The following is a 16,214-nucleotide window of genomic DNA, read 5'->3' on the forward strand; positions in this document are numbered from 1 at the left end:
AATAAGAGATGATCTAGGGAGAAAGTAGTATCTAAATACTTTGACTTAAAAGCTGCATATAATCAGAAGAACTTTTAAGACATATGGAGTGTGGCTAATTTCATTGACAGATTTGAGAGCCCTGGGCTTTTGCCACTTCTTCCCAGGATATTTTGCTCAGAAATTGATTGTCGTTTCTTTCTCCTTCCATAGACCTCATTTGTAGTTTAGGGAAATAGCTCTGGACTTTGAGAGATTTGTGTGTGACTGTTTTGTCAGTAATATAAGTTATCTATAAAGCTGCTCTTCATCTCTAACTTAACAAAGAGTGGAACTCAAGTTTAGGAACCTTTTCCCGGGATTTTGTAGTTGCCTGGGTACTGCAGAGAACTGATAGGAAGATATGCTCAGAAAAAAGTGCCCCAGCAGAGCAAGTTTGAAGACCTTTGGTTGTATCTTGTCTTGGTGAGAAGAGCCTGGAGGAACCTTTTTCTTCCCCTGGCTGGCCTGGCAAGTCAAATTGCAGCTGTAATTTTTAAAACTTCTCCTTGTTTCTCCTCTATGTCTAGCTGAATTAGATCCTCCTCTGGCTGCCACCCAACATGGGAAGAGACCGTAGAGGCAGTGGGTCCACAGAAAAGCAGGCAGGGAAAAGGAAAGCCCAGTGAGAGAAGAGAAACCATTGTTCTGGACTTGGCCTTCCTATCAGAGCATGTAAGCTGCTCCATCCAGATGAATAAGAACTTTTAGAGTTCATAATGAATAGATTGTGAATCTTTATTTCTTTCCTGTAATAACATGAGTTACCTTAATAGGTCTTAAAACAGATAACTCAGTTTAGTCTGGCATCTCAATCTTGGCACTGTATGACTCTATAGAGGAGAGAGTCACCTTTTCTCTTCTAAACTCCAACCTTCTCATGAAAGAAAAATTGCTTGAATTCCCAGCCCCTCTCGTGAAACTGAAATGCTCCAACCAATCATTTTCTAAAACGAAATTTGATTAGAGAATGAAAATGCACCATGGCCTTATCATGTTACACTTATTGTAAATCCTTTCTGGAAAATATTAGGTATGGGAGCAAGGTCAAAAGCACTTGAGCTTTTATGCCCTATTACCATGTAGTATAGGTGAAGTTTGGGGAGCAGGGGAAGGACGAACAAGGAGAAAAGGATTTATACACTTGGGGTTCAACTTTTGGAACCCCAGGGAAATGCTGCCTTTGGTTGTTTTATGATGGTGCTTCTCTCTGACTCAGCCTTACTTTGTGCCAATAAGAATAGACCAGATATATAATTAATGTCTTTGTGTTTAAGACATTTCATTTCAAAATGACTGGGTATACCAACAGCTATGGTGATGAAATCATTAAAATCATGCAAATGCTTAAAGTGTATAGGCCTGGGAGATTATAGTTTCATTAGAGAAAAGGCTATAAAGTTAGACCTAGGTAATTACCTTTCCCATTAATGCTGGAAAATTCTGTGCTCCACTGAGAAGTGATCGTGGTGCATCGTGCCTTCTGTGCTTTCACATTCAAACTGCAGGGGCCTTTATTTCATCAGCACAAACTGCAAGGAAACAGCGGCAGCTTTCCAGGTGTACTTTGCAAATTGGGGTTTAAATGTGGAACACATCAAATTAAAATTCAATATTAATTATTTTGTCTTGCTAGGAGTCTGAGTGGCTTAAAGCAGCAAGGGTAATTGTCTAATTCATTGTGTGTGTCTACAGTGAACTTAATCATTATGTCAGCTTCCTAATAAAAGGTTATTATAGAAACAAAGATCCCAATTTTACATATGGTAGGCAAGGGAGGATTCGAAGAGCCAGTCTCTAAGGTAGACTTGAGGATCTTGACAAATGATGCCCATGCTGTGATCAGATACTTAACAAGAAATCTCGTTATTAACTAGGCCTGTACAGATAATTAGCACTTGAGCTTCAAATTTTAAATCTGGCTTGAGATGTATAATTTATCAAAAGCCTTTGCTTGCTGTCAAAGTCCGATAATAAGGTAGTGTTATTGATGAATTGAGATTAAGAGCAGATTGAAGAGAAAATTAGGCCACTGGTTAGCCTGAAAGGTCTGATTTCAATATTTACAGTACTAATTTGGTATTATTTTGGTAAATGGATGTGGTCCCCAAGTGCTGCATGGTATAAAAGAGTAAACTATGCATCATTATTCTAACAGAAAAAGTATTGTTTACTGTGTACTGGATTTTGCAGCACTAGCAGTCTGGTTAATAGGCTGCTTTATAAGATGAGTGTACCTGTTTTTTATTGCATACATTTATTATAACCCATTCAGCACCCAGGGCTTTTAGTGAAAATTAGAAAATGTAGCTTCCTTACATTAAAAATGATATTACATTAAACTAATTGCTGCGGAGCCTGTCTTCCTGATTTAACTCACTTTCGTTTATCTCTTGGCATTGTCTTCCGCACATTCTTGCCACTGGAATTTAGATAACTATCATTTTATATATTCAAGCTACATAAAATGAGCAATCTTTTTTTAATGATCTCTGGTATCATTTCATTGCAAGCAATCTTGGGGGTGGGGTTAGGAATGGGATGTACAATAAACCATCTATCCGTAGTGTCTCTTGGCTTGGAAGCTTATTCTGAGTACACTTATGTGACCCTTAGCAAGTTAAATCTTTTTGATGCAGGTAATAAATGTTGTTTGGCGCAATAGCTGATTTCCAAAATTATATTAGGCATAACATAAGGCGGTGGAAAATTGTCTCCCTGTTTTTCCTTGCTCGAGCTCACAAATGGGATTGGAAAGTGTTGGAGTGTTTTATTGTATATCATATCAGGTATAAATAGATAGTACGCTGCCCCATAATATATCTAGATGTAGCTCATAGTGATATCTGCCGGTGAAATTATAAAGCACAGGATTGTTGGTTTCCAGAAAATTGCTTGAAAATCCCTAGTTACATGTTATTGGCAGCGGCCCCTCTTCTCCAGTCTCCAGCTGTCTGGGGGGGTGTGCCAAGTCACAGCAGGACCTGAGGACTGTTTGCAGTGAATGGTGGCACGGAGCTTTATGGTGATTTTCCCTGTATTCCGTGCACTTGCAGACAAGCAGGCTTTCCGAGACTCAGCAGGAGCGTTCCAGTGTTTATGCTGAGGTGGTTAGCTACTTGGCAAATTGCTATTATTCAGAAATGTGTGGCAGAGGAAAATGTATTGCATTACGTTTTCTGTCAATATCATCTTAATGCTGCCCAATAACAGGCCTCAGTTCAAGCTGACTGTTTTTTCTGACTTTTATCTTAGGCATGATGAGACTGAGTGGAATTTAGTGGAAATGTTTTCTTTTTTGAGGTGAGAAAGAGGGTTTTTTTCTTCGTCCCATCCATCTCAGCTGCATCTCCCCAATCTACTGCCTGTTTCAACTCAGCAATACCTCTCCCCCCAACCCCCCATTCCTAAAATAACATTAGTTTAGCATTCTGCTTTTAGAGGAAAAAGATTTGGTGTTTCAGCTGTTCCAATATGTGTTGTCTACTGACTAATGGATATTTATTCCACTTTATTGCTTTCTATAGGCAAAACTCAAACAAAAGGAATTGGATTTTGCTAATAACAATGAGCAGCATTGGCATTTTTTGAGAGTAGTAAGGATAATGATAACCTCACATGTGGAGATAGGGTTTGTAGCTTTTTGAGGCACTTTTATACATTTCACCCCCCCCCCTTGGTTCTCATTTATGATATGGGCAGGCTATAATGCCCATTTGATAGATGAGAAAAAACTAGGTAAGGACAGTGTGTATAGATTTAGTTTATGGCAGAATTGGGAAATTTTGTTCTTTGGAATTTCTGACTTTTGCCCTTTGTTCTTATCTCAATAAAGCAGTTCTATTCTTTATAATAATATTTCTTTTTTTAATCAGTAAATTTGCAGAAATACTGCCCATCTAGGGCATTCATCCTGCATCTCTCAGAGTTTGATACAATAGTTGTCAAGGACAAGAGAGTGGGTAAAGGTGAGTTACAAGCCTGGTCTTTGTGGGATCCTTATTTGGCTCCATGTATGCATTAGAGAAGTGTACATGGTGGGGCGTTGCCCCACAGTTTGTGAAGATGCCACAGTGGGTAGTCTCACCTACTTTGCCTTAACAACCATCAATCAGTTATTTAACTCTGGCAGTTCAGGTGGTGTGTAAATTTCAAGCTAATCACTTAAAAAAAAAAAACTCAGTCAGGAAAGTGGTGATGGAAGCTACAGTATGAGGAATTAGAACTCAGGGTTTCCCTTCTCTGAGGACTACATCAAGGCCCTGTAGCTTCGAGAGCTTTTAAAAATTCCAACATCTCACCCACCCCAGTCATCTACTCAGAACCCTGTGCAAGAAGAATGCGTTGCTTCAGTGCTGGTTCTAGTTGGCCTCTTCACTTGGAAACTTTTGGGGGAAAGGACATGAATGTATTGCGTAAAGGGGAGCTCTTTTCTCAAGCCTTCCCTCTCTCAGGCTTCAGCGTGCAGGACCAAGGCTGAGCTTGTAAACAAACCGCACAGGAGCAGCTTAGCGGCAGTTGCATGTAGCAGATGAAAAATATTTTCTCCCATTTCAAATAAGATTAGGAATTCATCATGAATAAATTACACACGAATACGGGACAGGTTGGTACTTGTGGCAAAGAAATAAATGATCATCAATGATCACAGCGTGTGAACAGGAATTTGTATTTTACGTTGAGCTCACAGATACCAAATTTGTTCTTTTTTCTTTCTTTTGCTTTATAACCAGGCTCTCTCCTATACTTGAAGCTTCAGCTAAAGGCGAGGAAAGGGCTATATTCTGTAGCAAGGGCACTGTGTCCGTGTGTGTGTGTGTGTGTGTGTGTGTGTGTGTGTGTGTTAAGCTGGGAAAGGAGAGAAGAAATATGGGAGAAATAATAATTTAGTTGGAAAAGAAAAATCCTAGAGAAGAAAACAAATATAAAAATATGAACAAAACCAGTAATAAAAACGAATCAAGAGCTGACTGTATCTATAATTTTTTGAAATATTTTTCCATTAGCAGTATTTTTGTTTAATAAGATGTATTATGTTAATATGCTGGTTAAGAGAGATGGATATTTCAGGGCTGAGCACAAAGACATTTTTCATCTGATAAGTGATGAGCTTTGCTTTTTCAAAACAGTGTGCTCAGAGTAGAAGTTTTTAATATTTTTAAAGCAAATATTTGAAATAAATAGCTGTCATGTTCATGTTGTTATATTATTCTTATTAAAATTTATGTTAAAGGTAGATGTGGAAAAAAAGAAGAAAAGCACTGGACAACATTTATGAAATAATGTTCTCAGAACAATCCCCCATCCCAAACGAATGAAGATTTATGATACATTTTGAATCATACAACACCTTTTACATTATAGTTATAATAGAAACTCTAGCTGCTTCATCTTTTAAGCTGTCAAACTAATTTCTAGATGCACATTGAAGAATTTGTGTAGGCATTTGAGGGGTAATAATTTTTCTGTTTTAAATTATTTTTCCTTTAGGATTTGAAACAAAAATTTTATTTTAAACATCCTGAGGGCCTGAACTAGTATCTTTTAATTTAAATTAAGCAAGATTTTTTTAGGGCCCTGATAAAGCCTACTTATTTGTTAAACTCTGTCACAGAAATATTTAAAAGCAATAGACTATTGCTATTAAGGTTGGACATATGAAGTATATAATTTACTGCCTAACTCTCAGAGAGATTGAGACTTTGTGGATGCTTTGCCATATTTCATTAATATGTACTTACATAATAGCAATGCCATCTTTATCTTTTTTGTTTGTTATCTACTGACTTGCCCTAAAATGGCAAAAGATCAAATAACATATTTTCTTATCCATTTATACTACCCTCTTATTTGGCGATGTTTTCATACAAACATAAAGTACAGTAAACTCACACACATTTGCTCTTGCAAACTGATTAATCAGTATGCAAAAATTGTGAATACTCTCTATTTCTGCTTTACTTGAACCCAAAGGAGCTGAGCAGAAGCCAACTGTTTCTGTTCTTCGGATTCTGGCTATGCAGTCATTGCCTGAATCTCACCAATAGGGGTCTCCAGTGTACCACAGAATTCGCTACAACTACTCCATTATGATTATTTACAGTATGCTGTACATGAAGACAGAAGCAAAGGAGCAGAACAGATTTATATGGGCTGGGCTGATACTGGATTTATTCAAGGAGCGAAGAGGTGATGTCACAAGTTATAAGTGCTGAGAAGAATCAAAGACATGTTTAAGTTTGGTTGAGAACATCTTTAACTTGATGGTGTGGATACAATTTGTTCCTCCATAGAGGGAAGAATATCAAGGCAGCTACCTTGGTATTTCCATATATTTAAATGTGTGTCTTTATTTAGATGAAACATCCAAAAGAGTGGGTGAATTTCTCTGTTTTTAAGTCTTGTGGGAATGAGTTGTCACTATTTATCAACCCTGAAACTGGGTCATAATAATTTTTTATAAAGTTATTTTTATTTTTAGTGAGGTTATAGGTGTTAAACTTGTATTTTTTCCCCTTATTTAGAAATAATTAGAGTAAGGAAATACAAAAGGGCAATTACAATCTATCATGATTGAATGTAAAGTTTAGGTCATGTTTAGAAATGGCAATACAGGTTTATGATATATAAAGCATGTCATAACATACTTCCCTTTTATTAATCACAGAATTCTCGTATGCCATCTATTCTGTCAAAAATTAGTTTCTAAAACCCTTGACCAGTAAACTAAGACATAACTGGAGCTTTTAGTTAGAACTATTTGCGTAGGAAGCAATAGATATTGAAAATGCCTTTTTCATCATTCATTTATTCACTCGACAAACATTTATTTAGGTGGCACTTTGTGAGGTAACTCAGTGCCTAAAGGAAAATGCCTCTATTTAAGGGATGCAGTCCAGTAATTGATGAATTAAAAAATATCTGAATAGAAAGGAGATTGAGGAAGGAGATAGAAGTGAGGCAGAAGTGAGAAGGAAGGAGATTAAATGATTCTAAGGGGATAGTTGTGTTTGTGAAAAAGTGACTTGGCTTTGGGCCTCCCTGGTGGCGTAGTGGTTGAGCGCTGGGTTGTGAAGCTGCCCACAGCCTCTGCATTGCTGGTCCAATCCCCTGCCACCAGTGAGTGTCCAACATGGCATGCAGATCTCTCCTGCCACCCACTGCTCTCCTCAGCAGTATATTTCATTGGTCTGCTGTTCTGTTCCTCGCTCTGGCTCTGGTGAATACTCTAACCCTCCCGCACTTCTGACTGTACACAGTACTTGTATAAATAAATAAATAAATAAATTAAGTAAGTAAGTAAGTAAATAAATAAATAAAATCTTTAAAAAAAAGAAGTGACTTGGCTTTAGTGATGAGTTGTGAATGAAGTTTAAAACTGTGATGCAGAGACTTGGAGATTTGTCTTGGAATGAAAAGCTATCTACAGAAAAGGAGTAAACTTTGTGAGATGTGTTGGCTTTTTTGTCCTGAGAAGGGAGGATAGGAGAGCCTCTCAAGGTGAAAGACAGATTTGGTGAAGGTGAATTGAATTTAAAGTTGAAAGTTGTGAAGGGTTGGAATGAAACTCAAGTGAATGTTGAATATTAATTTCCAGAAATCAAAGTCGGAAAGGTTAGGGTGATTATCAAAAATGATCCTGTTGGAATGAAAGACATGTAAAGGCTGATTCAGTAAAGCCCCAATGACCAGCGCCATTGTGGTCTAGTTCATTTTTTTACATTTAGGTGTGGCCAATTTGCACCTTTCCAAACAGGACACTGATTGTAACCCATTTGTGTCATGCTATTAGCTGAATAAGTAGGTCTCCTCAGTCTTTCCCAAATTAATTTTTCATCTATAAAATGAAAGGTTATATTAGCAATTTTCGCCAACTCTTTTTTTTTTTAATAGAGGCATGTTTTATTTATTTATTTGTTTGTTTGTTTTGTTTATACATGCACTGGGTACAGTCAGAAGCGCAGGAGGGTGAGAGAATTCACCAGAGCCAGAGCAGGGAGCAGAGCAGGCAGAAGGACCGAAGTACACTGCTGAGGGGAGCAGCGGGCGTCAGGAGAGGTCTGCGCGCCATGTGGGACCCTCCTCTGGTGGCCGGGGAGCAGCCAGGGATCGAACCGGCGCTGCAGAGGCCGCGGGCAGCTTCGCAACCCAGTGCTCAACCGCTGCGCCACCGGGGAGGCCCAATTTTCGCCAACTCTTAAGGCTCTTGTGGATCATAGATGCAGTTAGGTATATCCCACAGGACAAAGCAGGTCTGAAGAGCTGCATATTTTAAAGGAAATACCACTGAAGACACAACAACTATTTCATTGCTAATGCGAGAAAGATAAAGGCTATTGAGGTACAACTTGATAAGTAAAAACCAAAGAGCCCAAGTTCAGAAAACAATAATGCAAACTGTGAAAATGAATCTAAGGTATTGGTGATGAATATTATGGAAGATTCTAAGCTTCATGAAATCCACTGAGTAGATGCAGCAACACTGCACTTGGGCAAAACTCTGATTTCATATATAAGATTCACTTCCTCTCATTGAGTCTTTTGAGTTCATCAAAATTAAGTTGTTAACATAGGGAAACAAATGAGGAGTGATGAATTCTAACTTGAGTAAGAGAAGGTTTCCCATAGGAGATGACATGTGGGCTCTACTACTAATAGCAAATGGTGATTTTATAGGTGGAGAGTGGAGGGAAAAATACCTTGAGTTAAAGGACCCACATGATCATAAGATAATCAGAATCATTATCACTCCTTGGGAAAGAGAAATTACATGCAGAAGCAGAGGAAACTTTGGGTGCGTAGATTAACAAAAAAGATTTCTCTAACTCAGTATGGTCTGTGGCCATACCACCCTGAGCTCACTGGGTCACTTCTGACTCAGTTTGTATTGGCTAGGCGAATGTTCTTCCAGTTATTGATTTGTGATATTTCTGAAATTCTTGGGGACTTGGGTGATGGAATGGTCTCTGGATGGTAAGATGACATGACAAGTAGAATTTGAAATCCAATAACCTTTCAAGTTGTAAAAATATCCAGTAATAACTGGGATAACTCTTAATAGAGATATAATGTGTGTAATGCACATGGGAAAAGAAAACGTCAACGAAATTTAGAAAATGATTCACTATGTACATTGGACAGGAAATGAGCTGGGGTTATAAAACTGATCATGAACTAAAATTATTGTTATAACACTTGCTGGAGGCCATGCTTTGAGGATTCCCAAAAAGTGGGAGAACTTTGAAGGAAAATGTTTTGGTACACTGGCCCCAAATTCTTTAGTTTGAGGTATAATATAGATACATTATTTACTGAGTTTCCGGTCTTGAGTAAACACTGTTATGGGGGAAATATGACTATAAAACCAAGTTATGAGTTTGTAATTCAATTCATTTAAGCCAACTTTGATTCCAAAAGCCACAGATGCTCTTATAAAACCCAATGCTGGGTTTAGTTTGGGATTGATTGGGGTTGGGGTTGAGAATGGTATAAAATAAGAAAGAAAAAGATACTGTGTATTAGGTTATCTATAATTTCATGTAAAGTAGAAAGATATAAACAAATGGAAGTAAAATACCAAAAATGATTAAAGGCACAAAAAATAGATCCTCTGAAAGAATAATATATAGATATGAGAAAAGAGATAAACGGTGCATCTATGGGAAGGTTTTTGAGAAAACTAGCAATCCGTTCTTTTAGGTCTTCACCTGATTAAATTTATATTGAAACACCTTTATGTTATAGAATTACAGACATTGAAGTTAAATGCTTTTGCTAATAGAAATGATTATAAAGTATAAGAATTGGCCCAGGATGACACCTGAATGTCGGCCTGCCTCACTGAATTTTGGCTCTTCCATTTGGTAATTGTGTACTTAACTTCTCTGAGCAAAGTTATTTATCTTCTCTGGACCTCCACTTTTTTTTTTTTTAAAGATTTATTTATTTATTTATGCAAGCACTGGGTGCAGTCAGAAGCGCGGGAGGGTGAGAGAATTCACCAGAGCCAGAGCGGAGAACAGAGCAGGCAGACCAATGAAGTACACTGCTGAGGGGAGCAGTGGGCACGGCAGGAGAGGTCTGCGTGCCATGTGGGATCCTCACCAGCGGCCAGAGATAGAACCGGTGCTGCAGAGGCTGCGGGCAGCTTCGGAGTCCAGCGCTCAACCGCTGCACCACCCAGGGAGGCCCTGGACCTCCCTGTTTTTACCAGTGATATAGAGATCAAGAGTCTCCATCTCAGGCCTCCCCGGTGGCGCAGCGGTAGAGCGCTGGGTTGCGAAACTGCCCGCAGCCTCTGCAGCGCTGGTTCGGTCCGGCTGCTCCCCAGCCACCGGAGGAGGGTCCCACATGGCACGCAGACCTCTCCTGCCGCCCGCTGCTCCCCTCAGCAGTGAACTTCGGTCCTTCTGCCTGATCTGCTCCCCGCTCTGGCTCTGGTGAATTCTCTCACCCTCCCACGCTTCTGACTGTACCCAGTGCTTGTATAAATAAATACATGTTTAAAAAATAATAAATAAAAAAAAATAAACGGCCTTCTTTAAAAAAAAAAAAGTCTCCATCTCAAAAGGATTTGGGAAGATTGAATTTGTGAAATATAATGAAAGATTAGAACAACTCTGAAAAATAGTAATGGTCAGTAAACATTAGCTCCTATTATTATTTGCACATTATTGGTGCTCACTGAATATCTATTGATTGATTACCAGTTAGTGCTGCCCAATTTTTATTGGAGTATCTTAAAAAATAAAGGCAATCTTTTTGGGGGGCGTGGTTTAGAGCCTTGCTTGAACTATATACTGTTCTGCTAGATAATGCTTTTTTCTGAAACAGGTGTGTGGTAGATAAACACAAAGTTGTCCTGGATGTTAAAAGGCAAAATTAAATCACAAACTGCATTTTCACAACTCAGTGTGAAAATAGATTCTCATAATTAACCAAAGACACTGCGTGCATTGTGAGGGGCAGTGCTACATTTGTGATTAGCATATAAGCAGAGAGACTACTGTCCTAAAGCTCAGGACATTTTGAAACTGAAACCCGATTCCATAGTCTGTGACAATGCACAGTGGTTGATGAGTTAGTTCTAGAGGCTTCTGAATTTTAATGATGCTGGAGATGATATTGTGTGTCCTTCAGCTTGTTAGAGTGACACCAGCACTCCATAAATCATAATACCTGTGTATTGTAAAATCAATAGCAAAATGCTATCTCAGCGCTAACCCTTAATAAGTTTTTCTGTGCTCTAACAGCTTAAACTTTGCCGTAATACCATTGGACCTGTAGGTTAGGATCAGAGCATGCTTAATTTGTTTTGTAATAGAGACTTTTCACTAATGAAGGACCGATTAGTTAAGCTTTGGTTGCCACTCTGGTGATCAGTTGGCAGAACAGCCTCTGCAATTAAACTCGTGTATCTCTGTCCTGAAGCAAAAAAGGCAGGCTTAAACAGTCAATAAATGTTAATCCAGTCACAACCTGTCTCTGCCTTTGAAGGTTGCCCATGAGGGTTTTTTTTCCCCACATCACATTTTTTTCATCTTGTTTTAAATGTGGTGGTCCCCATGGAGTGGGGATGTGGCAGACATGACCTCCCACAGTTCTGTAATAAGATCTGGCATGCTAACAACATTGTCTACAGATCTGTCATCTATAGGTCTGTCTGTCCCTCCTTGCCCCCCATCTCCTTGTCTCTTTATCCAAGGTTGAATCATAAATGAGCAACTGAAGCACATCAGATCTCCAGAAAAAACTGGGTAAATATGTATGCAAAAAGAAGAGTGTGCTTTTGTGTTGCTGGGACATACATTATGGTCTCTCTCCCTTCCACTGCATGCATATGGTCAAGAGGGTGTAGCAAAGCCTTTTCTTTATTTGCTTTCAATGCAGCAAATGTGAGTTGTAATCAAATGATGATGAGCACTAGGAAGCAAAACCTCAGGGCAGAGCCAACAAGCAAAGTGGAACTTGAAAATAAATTCCAGCACAGTGGGAGAGGCTAGAGGAAAGAAAAAGAACAAAATAACTGGAAAGTCTGTGCTCTCAAACAAAAATTCCAGATATTTCCCTATTGATCTTTATTGCTCTCTTACATAAAAGTGAAGAGTACAGACTGACAGCCAGGAGGGAAAGTAGCTAAGATAGACTCACTCACAGAATTCTAGGTTAAGGAAAGAGAGTGGCCTGAAGATGGAAATTTCTTGGATCAAGAACCACATTCCTTGGGACTACAGTAGCACTTACATCTTTCTTCTAAGTAGGAGCTTGCATTCCACAGGGTTCCATTTACTTTATATAATTTAGCCTATGTGCTGATTGAAGAATTCACAATTGTGGGGCAAAGAGATGCTAATTAGAGTGAGTAGATAAGGACACTGAGAGTTAGTTTTTTAGTCGTCACTGGTATGGGTGGCAGTACTGAAAAAAATGATACAATGAATAAATGCTAATCAAATAGGGAGGTTTAGAATTTATCTTGCCTGAACCCAAGTTTTATAGAATTGCTGTTTGGTTGGCACTTTATTTAGCATACTAGATAGATAAAATTTTGTCATTAAAATAAGGTAAATTATTACTCAATAGAGTATTAACTTAGTCCAGTTATGCTTTTCAAGCTTTCTGAAGCTTTCTTTTTCATGGGTATTGTTCTTGATATGCCAAAACCTCAATAAGATTTGGACCAGGTAGGGATTAATCATGTCTCTGTGAATTCATTTTTTTTTTTTAAGATTTTTATTTATTTATTTATACAAGCACTGGGTACAGTCAGAAGCACGGGAGAGTGAGAGAACTCACCAAAGCCAGAGTGGGGAGCAGAGCAGGCAGACTGATGAAGTACACTGTTGAGGGGAGCAGCGGGAGGCAGGAGAGGTCTGTGCACCATGTGGGACCCTCGTCAGGCGGCCGGGGATCAAACCCGTGCTGCAGAGGCTGCGGGCAGCTTCACAACCCAGCGCTCAACCGCTGCGCCACCGGGGAAGCCCTGAGAATTCATTTATTTTAAAAGAATCCCCAGCAATTTCTTTGCAAGTCATTGGTTTTTCAGAGAGAGGAGTGTCAAAGCAATGCTACAGAATATATGCAAATATATCAACCCTGCCTAACAAAGGGAGACACTTTCAGTTATTCAATTACTCAGTCAACAGATATTTATTGGGTGTCTATTATGTCTACTACATGCTCCTCATCAAACCAGGTACAGAAGAAACTGAAAAATAAGATAAGTGTGGTCAGCCTGTGCCCTAGGTCCTTTGCTCATGTGGGGAAATGCAATATATGTAAAGAAATACATTTAAAATAACAAAAAATCAAATGCAAATATATTGATTATGAGCACTGAAGGCAAAAAATAATTAGCATCACTCAAGTAATTTATGACTCTAATGGACACTGAGCCATGTGCTGCAAGCCTTAAGTCATTCAATTAATGGCATCTTTTTGAGCTTTCATTCTGTAGAAAGCACTGTTTTCAGATACTATGGATAATTGTCAAGAAGGTTAAAGACATGTAGCTCTCAAACTTTATAGGTTTGTTTTTCTCAAAGATGTAAGATGAAATGTATATATATATGTGTGTCTGTGTGTATCTATATATATGTCTATATGAACACATATCAAAAAACTGTAATCAGTTAAAGAGATATAATATGTATGTTTAGACCTCATTTCCCCATTATACATTATAGTTGTTTTGCTGAACTGTCAGTTGTAGGTGGAATCATTTGCAATGTATGATTTAAAAGAATCTTGCTGTAATTTCTTTTACTAAGCAGAGGAGCACCTTTTTAATGTGGATAGATTATTATAAATTTTCTGTCCTTCAAGTCTGAATTTTGGTAGGTTGGAGTTTCCTGAACAGGGATAGACGGACAGATTTGTGCATTTGCATCTATAAAGTCTCCTGGTGAGTCTGAGCAGCCAAAGAGACAGGAAATGCAAGTAGACTCTGCCAGCAAATTTTTAGACAGAACCAACTCTGTAGCCAGTGGTCAGTGAGGGCTGCCTTCTCCTAGACGTTGCATATTCTGGACACTACTGGTCACATGCCAAGGACAGTCATTCTGAGTTAACACTAGGAAGTAAGCAGGAATGGAGAGAAGGAAATCAATGTCATCATCAGTGTTGTTTAACATTTCTTTGTTAAGTTTTGCAGCCTAACAAATATTTTACAACTCTTTTGTTCCCTAGTCTGGTTCACCAAAGAAACAAATCCGGAAGGAAAGGAGCTCTGTTCTCAAGCTTCTGGGAGGGAACTTACTGTTCTCTTTAACCAATTAAAGGCCATTAAAAGCTTGTGGTTTCCCCATAAGACTCTAATGGAAATAGACAGAAGCAAGGACATTCCTAACGGAGGTGCCCCTTGCTTCTTGCATTTATGTGTGGATGTGCATAAATATCTTCCCTGTGATGACGCTTGTAACTGCACAGAAGAATGGTGTGTGTTGAAATGGAAAGAAGGTTGGTAGCAAGAGAAGAGCCTTCTCAGAAGGCTCACCTTTTGGCCTCACCTCCAGCCTCTTCCACCCAGGACAGCATTGCACTGGACCAAAAGCCAGTCCTCTGGCATATGGGTGGCTCCTAATCCCTCCTAGTCATTCTTCCCAGAATATATACTATGAAGGGACACAAGGAGGTCTCATGGGACATTGGTCTCCAAAGAAGCAAATACATATTCATTAGGTAAGTATAGTTTAGTAGCAGCTTGCAAAGAAACATAAATGCATCTTAGAAGTTAAGCAGACAAAGTGGGGGCAACGTACCTCAGGAAACTGAGACCAGTTTCAACTGCCCATGAAAACACTCACATGATTTTCTTTGATGATGCAGAAATTTGCATTTAATTTTCAATTGTGTAAATGTGGCTTGGTAGTTTCCTTGGAAAGGACCCCTTGCATTTCGCTGGTAGAGTCTGATTCTTCGTCCCGTTAGGGTGGCTGTGAGAGTGGAGTATACTGGGATTCTAATACATTGGAAATTATGCTCCACGCTCACTCTTCTCTGTAAGATCAGAATGTTCTACCAACAGCAAACAAAGCTGGTGTAAGAGTTTCTGTGAGTAGGAACTGAGGAAATCACCAGGCAGTAGTTCCATGGTAAAATAAGTTAAGAAAGGACATGAAAGTGAACTGGACAGTAAATTTTAATAAACAGAGTGTACATTTTGAGGTCTGACACATTGCATTTAAATATCTGATTCACACTTAATTTTGTGACTCTGGGTAAACTTATCTCCTGGAGCCTTATTTTGGATCTCCTAGATCACTGTGAATTTATATTGAAAATATAAAGCTCCTAGAACTATGACAGCACAACCGTCACTGCTCTGACATATTGATGCCCCCATTCTTTTACTTTCTTTTTGTTTTTGGCTACATTAAAATACTCATGATGTTTTAACCTTTAAAGATAAAATTTCTACAGATAGAGCAGAAGTATACTTAGCAAGGATAAAGTAAGCAAAACTCAAACTAAGGAGATAATGTTTAATGCTATTTGTACATAGGATGTGCTGCAGTGACTATGTGAAATTTGTGCCTTCTCCATGTCCTCTTGCCAAATATAGAAAATGAAACTGTCATTTATAAGCATTAATGGGTAATGTAAAATGCTGATGTGTTACAATGCTTTGCTTTCAGTAAGTCCTGCTAATGTTTAGAATTTTATTCCACAATATGATGATGGCTAACGTGCACCAATCATGAAAAACCATTAATGTTCCAATAATTGAAGGCATGTACACTCTTTATTTCCAAATTGATTTGAGCCAGGATAAATCCTAGACCCACATTATGAAACAAAACTAGTGTGTGGCAAGTAATAGTTTCTCCTAAGCCCCAATAATTCAAATATTTTAATTAAAATACACACTGCCCTACTCTTGATGCCTGGAAAGTGCATTTATTTTTTCCTTTTTATTTTTAAACAAAGCAAGAAGCTGAAAACATCAGAAATAATGAAAGCAACTTTTTTTTTTTACTGCTCTGTTCTTACAAGAACTGATTTTTAATGAAATTTAGTTTAAAACAAAAAATCTTGTTCCTGTGTTGAACCTTTTTGCGGGGCGCATTCCAGCCTGGGGCTATCTTTTATTGGTCAAGTTATAAACCCTAGAAAAGGGGGTTTTATAGTGGAAATGCTGACAGAACCCGCATAGTGCTACTGGGTGCCTCTCTAATTAGTCTGAAATCCTGAAAGCT

The sequence above is a fragment of the Talpa occidentalis genome, unplaced genomic scaffold (genome assembly GCF_014898055.3).
Source record: "Talpa occidentalis isolate TD23 unplaced genomic scaffold, MPIMG_talOcc4v2.1 talOcc4.3, whole genome shotgun sequence".
Taxonomy (NCBI): Eukaryota; Metazoa; Chordata; class Mammalia; order Eulipotyphla; family Talpidae; genus Talpa; species Talpa occidentalis.